This window comes from Leucopleurus acutus (genome assembly GCF_964270905.1).
Source record: "Leucopleurus acutus genome assembly, chromosome: 12".
In the NCBI taxonomy this organism is placed as follows: Eukaryota; Metazoa; Chordata; class Mammalia; order Artiodactyla; family Delphinidae; genus Leucopleurus; species Leucopleurus acutus.
Genome location: NC_139154.1, coordinates 57718410 through 57732278, shown reverse-complemented (window position 1 = coordinate 57732278; position 13869 = coordinate 57718410). Strand labels below are relative to the sequence as shown.

The window sequence follows — 13869 nt, the reverse complement described above, 5'->3', positions numbered from 1 at the left end:
CTGAAAGCCTGAGTTTAGGAGCCTGCACCGCCCCGATGAAACTCCACGGGAGCAAATACAGAGCCTCCAGGCAGAGCTACCATTCAGGCTGGCTTCATTTTTCCAGGGAGCCTTTGGTGAGTTCAATTATCTGGTAAATATCCAGTGCTTCCCCCTCGGGAATCCCGTATCTGCTTTCCATCCCAGTTGGGTTGGAAGGGGTTTTACAATCCATGGTCACTTCCTTCCTGAGGCACCGGTCAATATCGGCTGTACTGAAGAAGGCGACTGACTGGGGGCAAGTCATTCAGACCCAGCTTGTAGGCAAACATGCACCTGGTCAAGCGGCTGCCGATCTGCAGGGCGAGGGCAGCACAGGAGCAGTCCTCCTCCCGCACCAGGTAGCGAACCTCATCATGGATGCTGTTGCAGAAGCACCCATCGATGGCGAGCACCTCAAGCAGCCACTTCCTGGCCACAAGCATGGGGTGTAAGTAGTCCGCGGCGGAGCTTTGCACCGCTCGATTCACACAGCTGGTCATCAACTCCCCCTGGACAGCAGAGGGCTCCAGGGCTCGGCTGCTGCAGCAGCCCAGCACCGGGGTACTGGTGTGTCAGACATCGCAATGCTCTCCAGCTTATTGAACGTTTCTGACTCTGTGTCCCCCATCCAGGCTTATTCAGCAACCTCCTCCCACTTCTTCCATTGTGATTTCCTAGAAGCTTCTCTGGATCTTGCGTAGATCCAGCAGGGAAACCAAGCCGTCCTCCATCCTGTCCACGGAGAGGTCCAACTCCCTCACCAGCCACTCGCCCTCATCTAACAGCCGATACCTGCGGTGGCCCTTGGTGACTGCATACATCTGTCGGGCCTCAGCTGCCTCCTGCCGCGTGAGCCAGTGGTTGAACTGCATTAGGAGGCGCTCAGCGAAGGGCTGCCCCCCCCCCCATAGATGCAGCCATAGTTGAAGACCTTGGTGTGCTCATGGGTGATGCCCACTGTGGCAGCTCTTTTGCTGTGTAGATTGGTGCCCCTGCTCTTCCTGCCCTGCAGTGCCATCCACCCAAAGGCCGTGCAGCCATGCACGCCAGCAAAGTGGGCGTCTCCAAGCACAGCTGCAATCCACAGCACCTGTGAGCCCACGTCAGCACCCACGAGGGCGTAGCCGGGTGGGACCTGCACCATGGCCTTCAACTCGCTGCCTACTCGGTCAGGTCGGGCGTTGCTGGCAATGAGCCAGGTGGGCTCTACAGCCCACGTGATGGTGCCAGCGGTCACCCCCTGGGGCAGGATCCCCCATAGCGGCCTTCCTCATCATAGTTTGGGTGCCTGGTCACAGCACGGGGCAGAGCTGACCTGGGCAGCCACACCACCATCTGGGACCTGATACATTTATGGGCATTCCTACAAAAAAATCATTTTGTTGATTTCCAAGGCACGGGGCCCACTGGCACCTCCTGGGCCAGCCTGCAGGGTGCCGTCCGCCATCTTGGGCAGGAAGTCTTTGGCGAAGGGGCTGCCAGCATTGCAGCAGTTACCATCCTTGTGAGGCAGCTTGAAGAACCAGCAGCTGGGGATATCCACATCATTGTAGGGTCCGTTGCCATGGTGATAAGCTGGCTGGCTGGCTTTTGGGCCACCAGCAGCAGTCAGAGCTAGGGACTGACCTGGAACTACCACTCGCAAGTTCTCCATCCTGGCCTCGGCCTCCACTTCTAAGCGGCCCATTTCTCCCACCTTCTGCCACATGGCGCTGCTGTCAGTGAGCAGGAACTCCTCAGCCAGGTCTGCCTCCTGCGGCTCCAGCTGCTGCTTCCCCTGTTCAAGACAGTGCTTCCTGTACAGGGACTCGATGGCTATGTAGGGGCAGGCGCCCCCAGGGTCGGCCACTTTTATCAAAGGGTTCTGGGATTGGAAGCCAGGTCTACTGGCTTTAGAGTCCAAATAGCCAGGAACTGTCCACGCTATTGCACTGCTGTGAAAAATAAACGGTCCTGCACAGGCAGGGGAAGGGAGAGGGAAAGAGGTCAACAGCAAGGAGGACTGCAGCAGTGGGCCAGTTGGGCTCCAGGATGGGAGGGGGTTGTAGAGCAGAGATGGATGGAGTGGTGGGAGAGGAAGTTGTGAGACACCAGTCCGATTGTGAAGTGCCTTACGGACCCTGTAGACAGACTTGGCATGTAGATGTTAAGCATACACGGTGATTCTTAGAAAAATGGAAGTTCAGCAGGTTTTAATTGTCTAGATAATTTCTCAAAGTGTGGCTTTATGTATTTTTAAATCAATCACCCGGAGTGTTTGTTTTAAATGCACAGTATTGCCCCGCCCCACACTGTACGATGAACTCAAATCTGTGTGTCTAATAGGCCTCTCAGATCATTCTGACGCACACTGGAGCTGAAGGATTTGAGAAGTGTTTCCTAATGGGTAGTAGGGTGATCAATTTCTGCTGATTTTATACTGACTAGGAAAGTTCTGCAGACAGCTGAAATTATGTTCTTATGTTGTTTACCTAAGAGGGAGGTGGAGCCTGTGTTGGAAAGGACAGCTATTAACAGTAGATTAAAGGTATATTCTTCCAGGGCTTCCCTGGTGGCACAGTGGTTAAGAATCTGCCTGCCAATGCAGGGGACACAGGTTCGAGCCCTGGTCCGAGAAGATCCCACATGCTGCGGAGCAACTAAGCCCATGCGCCACAACTACGGAGCCTGCGCTCTAGAGCCCATGAGCCACAACTACTGAAGCCCACGCACCAAGAGCCTGTGCTCCACAACAAGAGAAGCCACCGCAATGAGAAGTCCATGCACCGCAATGAAGAGTAGCCCCCGCTCACCACAACTCGAGAAAGCCCACACGCAGCAACAAAGACCCAACACAGCCAAAAATAAAATTTTTTAAAAAGTATATTCTTCCATATTAAAGTGAATATTGTCTCTCCCAAATTACAGACCCATTTTTAACCTTAGACATTCTTTTAAAACTGCCGCTCTGGACTTCCCTGGTGGCGCAGTGGTTGAGAATCTGCCTGCCAATGCAGGGGACACAGGTTCGAGCCCTGGTCTGGGAGGATCCCACATGCCGCGGAGCAACTGGGCCCGTGAGCCACAATTACTGAGCCTGCGCGTCTGGAGCCCGTGCTCTGCAACAAGAGAGGCCGCGACAGTGAGAGGCCCGCGCACCGCGATGAAGAGTGGCCCCAACTTGCCGCAACTAGAGAAAGCCCTCGCACAGAGACGAAGACCCAACACAGCCATAAATAAATAAAATTAAAAACAAAAAAAAAAACCCCTGCCGCTCTGCTTCCCAAGCTTTGGACTGGTTCTCTCTTAAACACTTTCCTCGAGGAACAAAGTAGTTTTAGGCACAGCTGATCATCACAGTTGTCTTATTTCATTTCATTAGGGAAATGTTTAAGAGTAAGATTTTCATAGTGTTCCTTGCTTCATCCACCTTTGAATGCAAAGAAAAGAACTCCAGGGCTAAATCGTAAATGTCTTTAGGAATCAGCAGAGATTACACCTCCTATCGAAGTATAATCTTCAAAAGATCAAACTTGACTGTTATACATATATAATGAGTATTAGTCAAATTTATTCACCTCCTTAATGAGGAAACGGATAAGATGGCAAAGCTGGTTTGAAGCAGAATCGGAGGAACAGGAATTATGCGGTCTACCAGGAAGGGTGTTTTGAAATGAGTGTGCTGAGTGATCTGAGCCCTCCAAAATGAATAGCAAAGTCAGGCATGTAGCTCAGCGAGTCTCAAAGTTTTGTTCTCAGTATCCCTTAATACTCTTAAAAACTGAGGATCCCAATGATCTATCAATATTAACCTTATTAGAAACTAAAACACAAATGTTTAAGTATTAGTTATAGGGGACCCTTGAACAAGGTGAGGGTTAGGGTTACCCACCCTTCCCACAGTCAAAAATCCAGGAATAGCTTTACCGTCCGCCCTTTGTCTTGGGTTCTACATCTCTGGGTCCAACCAACCATGGATCATGTAGCACAGCAGTTGGTATCTAAGGGAAAATATCCGTTTATAAGTTGACCTGTGCAGTTCAAACCCGTGTGTTCAAGGGTCAACTGTATTTTAAAAATAAAAATAACGAGCCCATTATATGTTAACATTTTTTAATGAAAAATAACTTCAGATATATTTTGAGAAAAAAGGCATTGTTTTACACTTTTGCAAATAGAACACTTAATTGGCTTATCAGAAGACAGCTGAATCCTTATGTCAATTTCTGCGTTCATATGTTGCAATATGTTGTTTTTGGTTGAAGTATATGAGGAAAATTTGGCCTCACAGAGTTATGTAGTTGGAAAGGGAGGACCTTACAAAATCCCTAAAGTGTCTTGGGAACCCTCAGCGGTCCTTAGATTACACTTTGAGAACCACTGCCCTAGATTAAGAAATACCCTGGCAGGCATGTTAAACAAAGCACCAGTATGACCTTGAAAGGACATGCTGTAACTGTCTTTGGTTATTTCCAAGGTTTGGATGATTTTTCTTAATACTTCAAGACCTATGTCATGCTCCTGTCACCAGAAACAGACTGGGTCAGACAGACCAAATTCCACTTGTGAACAGTGGGAATTGGGACTATATTGTAAACTCATTTCTTTGAACAATCCCCCTAAATAAAAACATCTTTTTTTTCTTTCATTATAAAATGCAAGAAATTTAGAAGATATAAAAACCAATTATCTTGAATACTTTGAACTTCTTGGAGATAAACACTGATACCTTCTTCCTTTTTTTGTTTTAACTTTTTATTTTATATTGGAGTATCGCCAATTAACAACATTGTGATAGTTTCAGGTGCACAGCAAAGGGACTCAGCCATACATACACATGTATCCATTCACCACCAAACTCCCCTCCCATCCAGGCTGCCACATAACATTGAGCAGAGTTCCCTGTGCTATACAGTAGGTCCTTGTTGGTTATTCATTTTCTTTTTTTGTTTGTTTGTTTGTTTTTGTACGCAGGCCTCTCACTGTTGTGGCCTCTCCCGTTGCAGAGCACAGGCTCCGGACGCACAGGCCCAGTGGCCATGGCTCACGGGCCCAGCCGCTCCGCGGCATGTGGGATCTTCCAGGACCGGGGCACGAACCCATGTCCCCTGCATCGGCAGGCGGACTCTCAATCACTGCGCCACCAGGGAAGCCCGGTTATTCATTTTCTAAAAGTTCCCCAGGTGATTCTATTGTGCACTTAGGACTGAGAACCGCTACCTAGTCTAACCCCATTTTCTTTTTCTCTTTTTTTAACATCTTTATTGGAGAATAATTGCTTTACAATGTTGTGTTAGTTTCTGCTGTATAACACAGTGAGTCAGCTATACGTATACATATATCCCCATATCCCCTCCCTCTTGCCTCTCCCTCCCACCCTCCGTATCCCACTCCTCTAGGTGGTCACAAAGCACCAAGCTTATCTCCCTGTGCTATGCAGCTGCTACTCTCTCACTTCATCCCAGCTTACTCTCCCCCCCCCACCGTGTCCTCAAGTCCATTCTCTACGTCTGCGTCTTTATTCCTGTCCTGCTCCTACGTTCTTCAGAACTTTTTTTTTTTAGATTCCATATATATGTGTTAGCATACAGTATTCGTTTTTCTCTTTCTGGCTTACTTCACTCTGTGTGACAGACTCTAGGTCCATCCACCTCACTACAAATAACTCCATTTCTTTTTATGGCTGAGTAATATTCCATTGTATATATGTGCCACATCTTCTTTATCCATTCCTCTGTTCATGGGCATTTAGGTTGCTTCCATGTCCTGGCTATTGTAAATACTGCTGCAATGAACTTTGGAGTGCATGTGTCTTTTTGAATTAAGCACGGGAGTGGGATTGCTGGGTCACATGGTAGTTCTAATTTTAGTTTTTTAAGGAACCTCCATACTGTTCTCCATAGAGTTTTTTTTACATATAAGACATTTTGTATTATTTCTGGTCTTTACAACAGTGCTTGAAAGTTTTCAAGGATGACAAAGCTGAGGCTGAGAGAGGCAAAGCAAACTGCCTTGGGCACATAGCTACTAACTTTTTCTATTCTAATCAGACGTCTTAGTTCTAAGATAGAATCCTCTCTAGCTAGTCTACGTGGGAAGGGATTCACAAAGGCTATTAGAAATTTGTGGAATTTCTGGAGAAGCTAGGTTGAGCTTCTCGGAACAACTCTCAGAACCACACCTCAGATTTGACCATGTAACGGAGCCCAGCCAAAACACATGGACTCTGCTGTGGACGCTGGAGACAGTCCCGTCACCACTTGACTTCAGAACTGGCTGCCTTTGCTGGCCTGGACCTTCTCTGTTTTCTCAGAAAATTCACTTTCAAAACAAAGTCTTACACATGTATATCTGATTGGTAGACTCTAACACACCTGTTGTGTTAATTTCAAAATTTCAATGTATTTTTAAAAAGTTATTCCAGATGAGGGAGGTAGGATTTATACTTGGAGAATTATCCAAGCGAGAAGAAGCTGTTTGAAAGATTCGGGGTAGGGACAGATGTCCACCGCAGTCACTCTCTGGAGGCCCAACATCAATGTACACCCTCCCTCCATCCTTAAATCTCTAGCCTGCAGAACACAATGCAACAATCCCTTATACAAAATATGCTACTCTGTCCTCAAAAGGGGAAGCCCCAAATTTCAGGTGATTGCATTCAGCTCCATATTCAGAATTTTGATGTTCATTCTTCTAATTTAAACACACTCTTTTCTTAATGCCCTGTTAGCCATGGATAAATTGTAAAATAAATCCACAGAGGCTATATACACTATATATCTGGGGAAGGGAGAGGGGAAAAATTTAACATATATTCTTATATAACGTAACTCACCTGCAAGGGGAAATATAAGGCTATAGTTGATATTTACCCACTCCATGTTCCCTTTGCCCTCAGCCACAACTTGGTCTGCCTTTACCTGGTGGAGTGACCCTAACTTTCATTCCTGAGTTCATCTGAGTTCTTGGTGGCCCTCTACTTCTCTAAGGTTGCTCTAGTCCTGCTAACTTGCAGCATTCCGTGGGGAGGTACAAGGAGGACCCCTCAGTTTGTGAACATTGCTTCGGCCTAAGGAAGCACGCCTATTTTCCCTAATACCCAAGATCAACGGCCTCAGCTGAAACGGTCGGCACTCCCCACTGCACCCCATCTTATTTGCTGGTTTAGTGGCGTGGTGCAAGGAACCTGAAATGGCCAAGTGCCAGTCTCAACTGGTAGAAAGATTCCCCTGGTGGAAACATTTCTCTTTCGACATTTTCTATATCACATCCATTGGCACTTAATTATCTTCCCTTTAGAACTGTTCTGCATACCCTGATTTTTTGAGTCATCGGAGAAGCCTAACCTTCAGGGTAGGTATGGAGGTATATCAAATGTCTAAATCTTAGCCCTAACGTGACTTCTTTCGTATTCAATAAATCCACCCCCAACTAAGGAAGATGCCTATTATTTTTGTCCTTGCCTTCACTAGTGTTTGAGAGATATACGGATAATGACTAGAGGGCTGGTTGCAGCAGGTGTCTCTGGAGAAAGGGATGAAAGAGATAACACAGCGAATTTTATGATATCTCAACCAGTCCTCCATCTTGGAAATAATCATATGGTCTTTTAACCTTGTGGCTTTTAGATCCTAAGCTCTCAAAGATTTATTTCTTGGCAGTAAGCAACATTTAGAAAATCTATCTTTATTGTTAAGTCTGAATATTCCAATTTATTATTTTGTTTAGCCCAGTGGAATTATTAGAGGACGTCAGTCATGCCCAATTGCCACCAGTTTATTTCAAACACTTATGAACAGAGAATTGCAAAATATCTTTTTTTCCCCTTGGGCCTATACGCGCTTGGTATTATGCTCATGCAAACAGAGTATGTAAGCACAACTTCCTTTCCTGTATGTGCGGGCATTCGGCACATATTAATGTCATGCCTGCTACATTCCAGCTACACTCCATTCTAGAGACACAGTGGTGAAGCCCAGGCACGGTCTTTTTGCCATAGCCTTTCTATTCTAGTAAGGGGTGCTAGTACACACCACGACTGGCTCTGTCTCCTGCTGCTAAATTAGGATGGCCTGTCATTTACCCAGAATACAGCAGGGGGCAGATAAAGCCCATCTTTCAAAATCATTTGCGGCAGCCCAGCATTTTAGATGGCAGCAGATTAGAATTGTCCCTTCAGTTTTTGAAGGAAACTAGAATCTGGTTTTGCATTTTGCTCATTGCTTATCCGACTTCCGGTATCTCTGGCATCAAATCTGGGAAAAAGCCAAACTGCAGGTACATTTTCTCTTTCAGAGTAAATATATTTGGGAAATAGCTGTGAGGGACGCTTGCTAAGTAAAGGAATTCTACTCTGAATGCTTTCAAAAATAAAGACTATTCAATGGATTTAACATTAATTCAATTTAATATTTTCTATAAATTTGAATTTTCATTTAAGTATTTGCTTAAGTTGAACTGTAGCTGTGTTTTGATTTTTGCTGAGAGGATGGGTAAAAAGACCATCCTCATTAGCTAATCTTATTCCTATTTCAGAAATAGTAGCCACTCCTACATCCTTTTGGAGTGAATTAAGAGGAAATGTTAGAAATGTAGAGAAAGCAAATGCACACGTGCGCGCACGTGTGTGAGTGTGTGTGTGTGTGTGTTTGACATACTGTTATGGCCACAAGAATGGCATCAGAGGGGCAGAAGAAAGGAAAGGACCAAGGATGTGGGGTGTTGCATTTTGGGCAAAGACGTCGAGAGAATATCCTAATTTTGGACTTTTTAATGGTATGTTAGGTTTGCTGGGTCCTTTAAAGCAATAAGTATTCAACTGAGCTGTGAAGCTAGACATTGGAATTTCCTATGAAAAGGAAAATCTGAGCTAAAGAGAGGAGAGTTACCTGAGCAGATACCTTTTATCAACTAGCAGATACCTTTCATCAACTGGATCTTTTATTAATCTATGGTTTCCCTGGGCCTCCTGTTCTATTACTCTCTACGGGACAAACACAGGAGAACTACACCAACTCCCTCTGGCAAAGGCTCCTTAGAGAGCCAGTGGGTGAGTAGAGGTGGGAGGGGAGAGGGCTAAATCAATTTCTAGTGAATCTGAGAGCCAATCAAATCTTATTATTCTGTTGAATTATTTCTCTTCTCCTGTACATAGTAAGTTCTGTGGGACAGGGTCATGTTTATCTTGTTCACCACTGACTTTCCTGTGACCATGACATTTTTCATACACCAGTGCTTTAGAAGCAAAAATAACAGCCCTCCCACTGACCTCATTAAGAAAAGACTAAAGAGATTAAGAAACGTGGGTAATCCCAGCCATGAGTTATTTGGAAATTGTGTGTGTGTGTGAGATTTCCAATCATCTGTCCCTGTTCACCTATGAATATGACGAAATGCAGAGGTACTGAGTAAGAATAGCTAAGGAGTTCTGAAATGCCTTCGAAGTTGACCTAATATTGTAGATTCCTTCCATTAGAAGGGCCTTACCCTGCCCCACCCATCCAGTTCAGGAATTCTGCAACGTCCCTAAAGGGAAGTCACCTTATTCTGCTGGAACACTCACCAAATCTTGAAGTAGTGATTCCATTACGAGGAAGCTCTTCTTCCTTTTTCTTTCTTTTTCTTTCTTTCCTTGTTTTGTTTTTTTTTTTTTCTTTTTTGGCAAGGGGTGTTTAAAAAATATAGAAAAGAATGTAATGACTTTCACATGCCCACTGTCTAAGAATAAACAAGTACTAATGTTTTGTCCTTTTGGTCTCAGCTGTCCACTGTTGGGAAATAGTTCTCCATGGGTCTCTCACCTTTTTGTGCATTTGCGAGTGACCTACTGGGCCATCTTTTCCAGGGTGTTTGGATGGTGAACGACTGTGGAAGGTAGAGATGGTGGTTCCCTTCAGAATAAAGGGCAGGTTACTTATGACCTTGGAAGACAGAGTGTGTCTCACAATGGAGCAAATGGCAGGTATGCTTAGTGCCCATTGTGAAATTATCAGGTTCCTTAAACCCAGGGTTCTTCTCTCCTGTAGTCCAACCACTGCATGTGCAGGTGTCATCTGGTCCTCTTCACATTGCCCTTAGGAAATTGGCACCAAAATGCTGATCTGTCACTGCTGCTATTGCTGTGAGTAACAAGCTGCCTTTTGTCTCTGATCCAGGAGTTTCGTGCCAGCACCCATGAAACTGCTGTAGGTTACTATTTAAACCATCATAGGCCAGAGAAACAGGTGGAAATAGCTCCCAAGTCATATCAATATTAAAACTTGATGAGGATAGAAAAAGAAAACTAGAAAATTTCACTTATGAATGTAGAAGCTAAGATACTAAACAAAAATTAGTAAGCACAATCCAGTGAAAGTTACAAAAAGAATGAAAGGAAATTAAGCCCATGTTTATTTCAGGTTTATAAAGATAGTTTGAAATTTGGAAATTCATCAAAAAAATTTACTGTGTGAGATTGAAAGAGAAAAAACCTGTATTATTATAGCAGTAGAAAGTAAAAGCATTTGATCAAATCTAGCAACAATTACTAATAAAAATTCCATGTAAGTTAGGGATAGAATAAAACTTTTTAAACACGCTGATGACTGTATCAAACTATGAAATAGAGAAGCCATTTTAAAATCTGGAACAAATAGCATTGACCACTTGTATCGTTCTTTAGTGTTGTTTTGGAAGTTTCAAATAATGCAATAGGACAATAAAATATGTAAAATGTTGGAGAAAAACCAGTCACAAAGAGGCGGTATGAGCCAAGGAAAGATTAGGAACTTGAGACGCACAGACGTGGATCAGAATCTCACTTTGGCTCCATTTTATCTGTGGAACTTTGGGCAAGCTATTTAATTTTTTACAATTCAATTTTCTCTTCAGTGAAATAGGCATAATAATAATTTTTGGAGATCCTGCACGGATTAAATTCCCTGCTGTCTTGCTTTTTTTTTTAATATTTATTTACTGGGACTTCCCTGGTGGTCCAGTGGGTAAGAATCTGCACTCCCAATGCAGGGGGCCTGGGTTCGATCCCTGTTTGGGGAACTAGATCCCACATGCATGCTGCAACTAAGAGTCCGCATGCCTCAACTAAACATGTCGCAGCGAACATCCCGAGTGCCTAAATATTTATTTATTTAGGCTGCGCCAGTCTTAGTTGCGGCACTCAGGATCTAGGCCCCTGACCAGGGATCGAACCCAGGCCCCCTGCATTGGGAGTGCGGATTCTTACCCACTGGACCACCAGGGAAGTCCTCCTGTGGTCTTGTTAAAGGGCCCAGCTCAGTGCCTGACACATGTTCAGTGTTCCACAAATGTTAATTCCTTCTGACACTTTCAACCTCTGAGAATTTGAAAAAGAATAAGGATTTGGATGTCTGCGAAGCCTGTCACAATAGCAACCTCTGTGATTAAGAATAAAACCAGTATAGAGATGCCTAATTCTTTTTGTTCAAGCTTCTTCCAGATACCTGAGAACTTTCAACAGTGGCAACCCAAATTGATGATTCTGCCTCTTACAGAAGAAAATCAATAAACATTAGCTCCTCTGAAGCAGACAAATTACAGGAACAACAAGTTCCACAGTGTTTCATAATCTTATGACGAACACCATCCGAGTTCCTGGACGAGGAATCTTTTCTTACCAGGATCCCACTGGCCAGTCCCAAAGTGGGCTTTGTCTCCCTCTCTTGGTTTTGTCACTTTGCGCATAGGGTTTGTTTGCCCTTTTGCCTATTGTGAGCTTGCCTTCTCCTGGTTTGGTAAGTTCCCAGCACTTCAGAGGCAGCCCATGTCCACGGAGAGTCCTGGGAGGCCTCCTGATCTGGCCACTAACTATTGGCCTCAGCTCCAGCGATAACAATGAAGGTTTATTTCTCTGGAATATTTTTAAAGCCTATGGCTCAGTCTTCTCTGCTCCTCTGAGAGAAGTATCTTTGAGTTAGCTTAGGGAGACACCACTCCCACTGTCAACTCTGGGATTTAGGGTCTGTCCTGGGCCACAAAAGAGCCTTCAGACCTACCCCTGCCTCAGGCAAGTCCTCATGTATGAGCTGGGCCCCATGCTCCAATCTGAATATGTTGTCCTCAGGCAGTTCTATTAGGAGTAGGGGTGCAGGGAATGTGAGGTTGGGGACTGGTGGAGAAAGTTGGGCTGCTCTGGACATGTAGAGAAAGGTATAACTTGGGCTTGAGAGCAAAGGAAACAAGTCATGAAACTGACTCTGTGGCTCGATCATCTTTATTTATTTGTTTGTTTATTTATGTATTTGGCTGCGCTGGGTCTTAGTTGCAGCATGCGGGATCTTTAGTTGCAGCATGCAAGATCTTTTTTAGTTGTGGCATGTGGAATCTTTAGCTGTGGCATGAGGGCTCTTAGTTGTGGCATGCAGGATCTAGTTCCCTGGCCAGGGATCAAACCCGGGACCCCTGCATTGGGAGCACAGAGTTAACCACTGGACTACCAGGGAAGTCCCTGGATCATATTTATACATCACAGAAATGTCACTGGACTTGATAGCTGAGATAGCTCAGGCTCAGAGGGGTTAGGTGATTTGCCCAACACTGCACAGCACTGGAATCAAGACTGGATCCAGATCCTCTGACTCCTGGTCCAGTGCTCACTCCTTTCACTCAAGGTCCTGCTCCCCCCAGGTTTGCTTTGGTGATGCAGCAGGTAGGACTCAGCACATTAGTGAAGCGCTTGGAGACTTGGTTTGGTCACCACCTCAACACCTGGTGTGGTCACACTCTTCAGATCCTAAAGCCTTCAAGGCTGGGGTGACGGGGTGGGACAGGAAAGGGGAGGAGGAGAAGCAGGAGGGATTGGGGGACCTGTCAGGGGGCAGGGAAGGCTGGGGCTCAGAACTCTAGGTGATGTGCCAGAGGATGTCTGACTCACAGACAGCAGGGTGGGGTGTAGAGGATAACCAGACAGACCCTCACTGTGCCTCCAGCAGGCCCACAGTTTAGGGAGGGCACAAAAGATGTGGAAGATCCTCTCTCTGCTAGCAGGACCTCTTCTGAGGTGGAATTGGCAGTGCTGGAAATTCCTGCCCAGGGTAGGCCCAGCTGCGTAGACCCTACTGCATGGCCGTGTCCAGTAGGTTAACAGGGCCATCCCTGGGCAGTGACATGAATTTGACCTTGGGGAAGGGAACCCAGGGCAGCATCCTTTCCCTTCATACATCTACTTCCCTTTTGACTGGCTTCCCTCTTTTTTTTTTTTTTTTTTTTTTTTGCGGTACGCGGGCCTCTCACTGTTGTGGCCTCTCCCGTTGCGGAGCACAGGCTCCGGACGCGCAGGCTCAGCGGCCATGGCTCACGGGCCCAGCCGCTCCGCGGCATGTGGGATCTTCCCGGACCGGGGCACGAACCCGTGTCCCGTGCATCGGTAGGCGGACTCTCAACCACTGCGCCACCAGGGAAGCCCTGGCTTCCCTCTTGACCCACACCCCTGCTTTTTGCTGCCAAATGAGTGGTGAGGGCTGTGACGATAGTCACAGAGGATCACAGGCAGTTTTCAGGGTGTGCATTCACACCCTTTCCTGTCATTAGGAAACATGCAGTTTCTTTGAGATTCGACTCACCACGTTTCTTGCTCTTGCCTTCTTTCTCTTGAAGCATGGGGCCATCTGGGTTCATTTCTGCTGTAGTAGAAACATAGACGCCACCTCTTTACCGTAAGAAAATCAACACCGTGGACGTGATGACCAATGGCAACTGATGCTGAGGCTCAGAGCTGGGGAGGCCACAGGACTGATGGCGCCTGAAGAGGACGCATCCCACGGCGGGCCGTAGCCTCCTGGCACCCACCTCTAACCGTCATGGAAGCCTGCAGTCACCAGCTCTTTCTATTTTTTTAAGAGAAGTTGAAAATCT

General features: G+C 45.9%; 1 pseudogene across 1 annotated transcript in view; it reads right to left on the bottom strand.

Moving 5' to 3' along the window:
- Positions 1 to 94: 94 nt before the first annotated feature.
- LOC309969602 (DNA polymerase subunit gamma-1-like) overlaps positions 95 to 13869 on the bottom strand; it is a 36676-nt pseudogene continuing 22901 nt past the window's right edge. Inside the window, exon 4 of the transcript in view lies at positions 95 to 1974. The product of the transcript in view is annotated as a DNA polymerase subunit gamma-1-like (transcript). The remainder of the gene's footprint in view (positions 1975 to 13869) is intronic.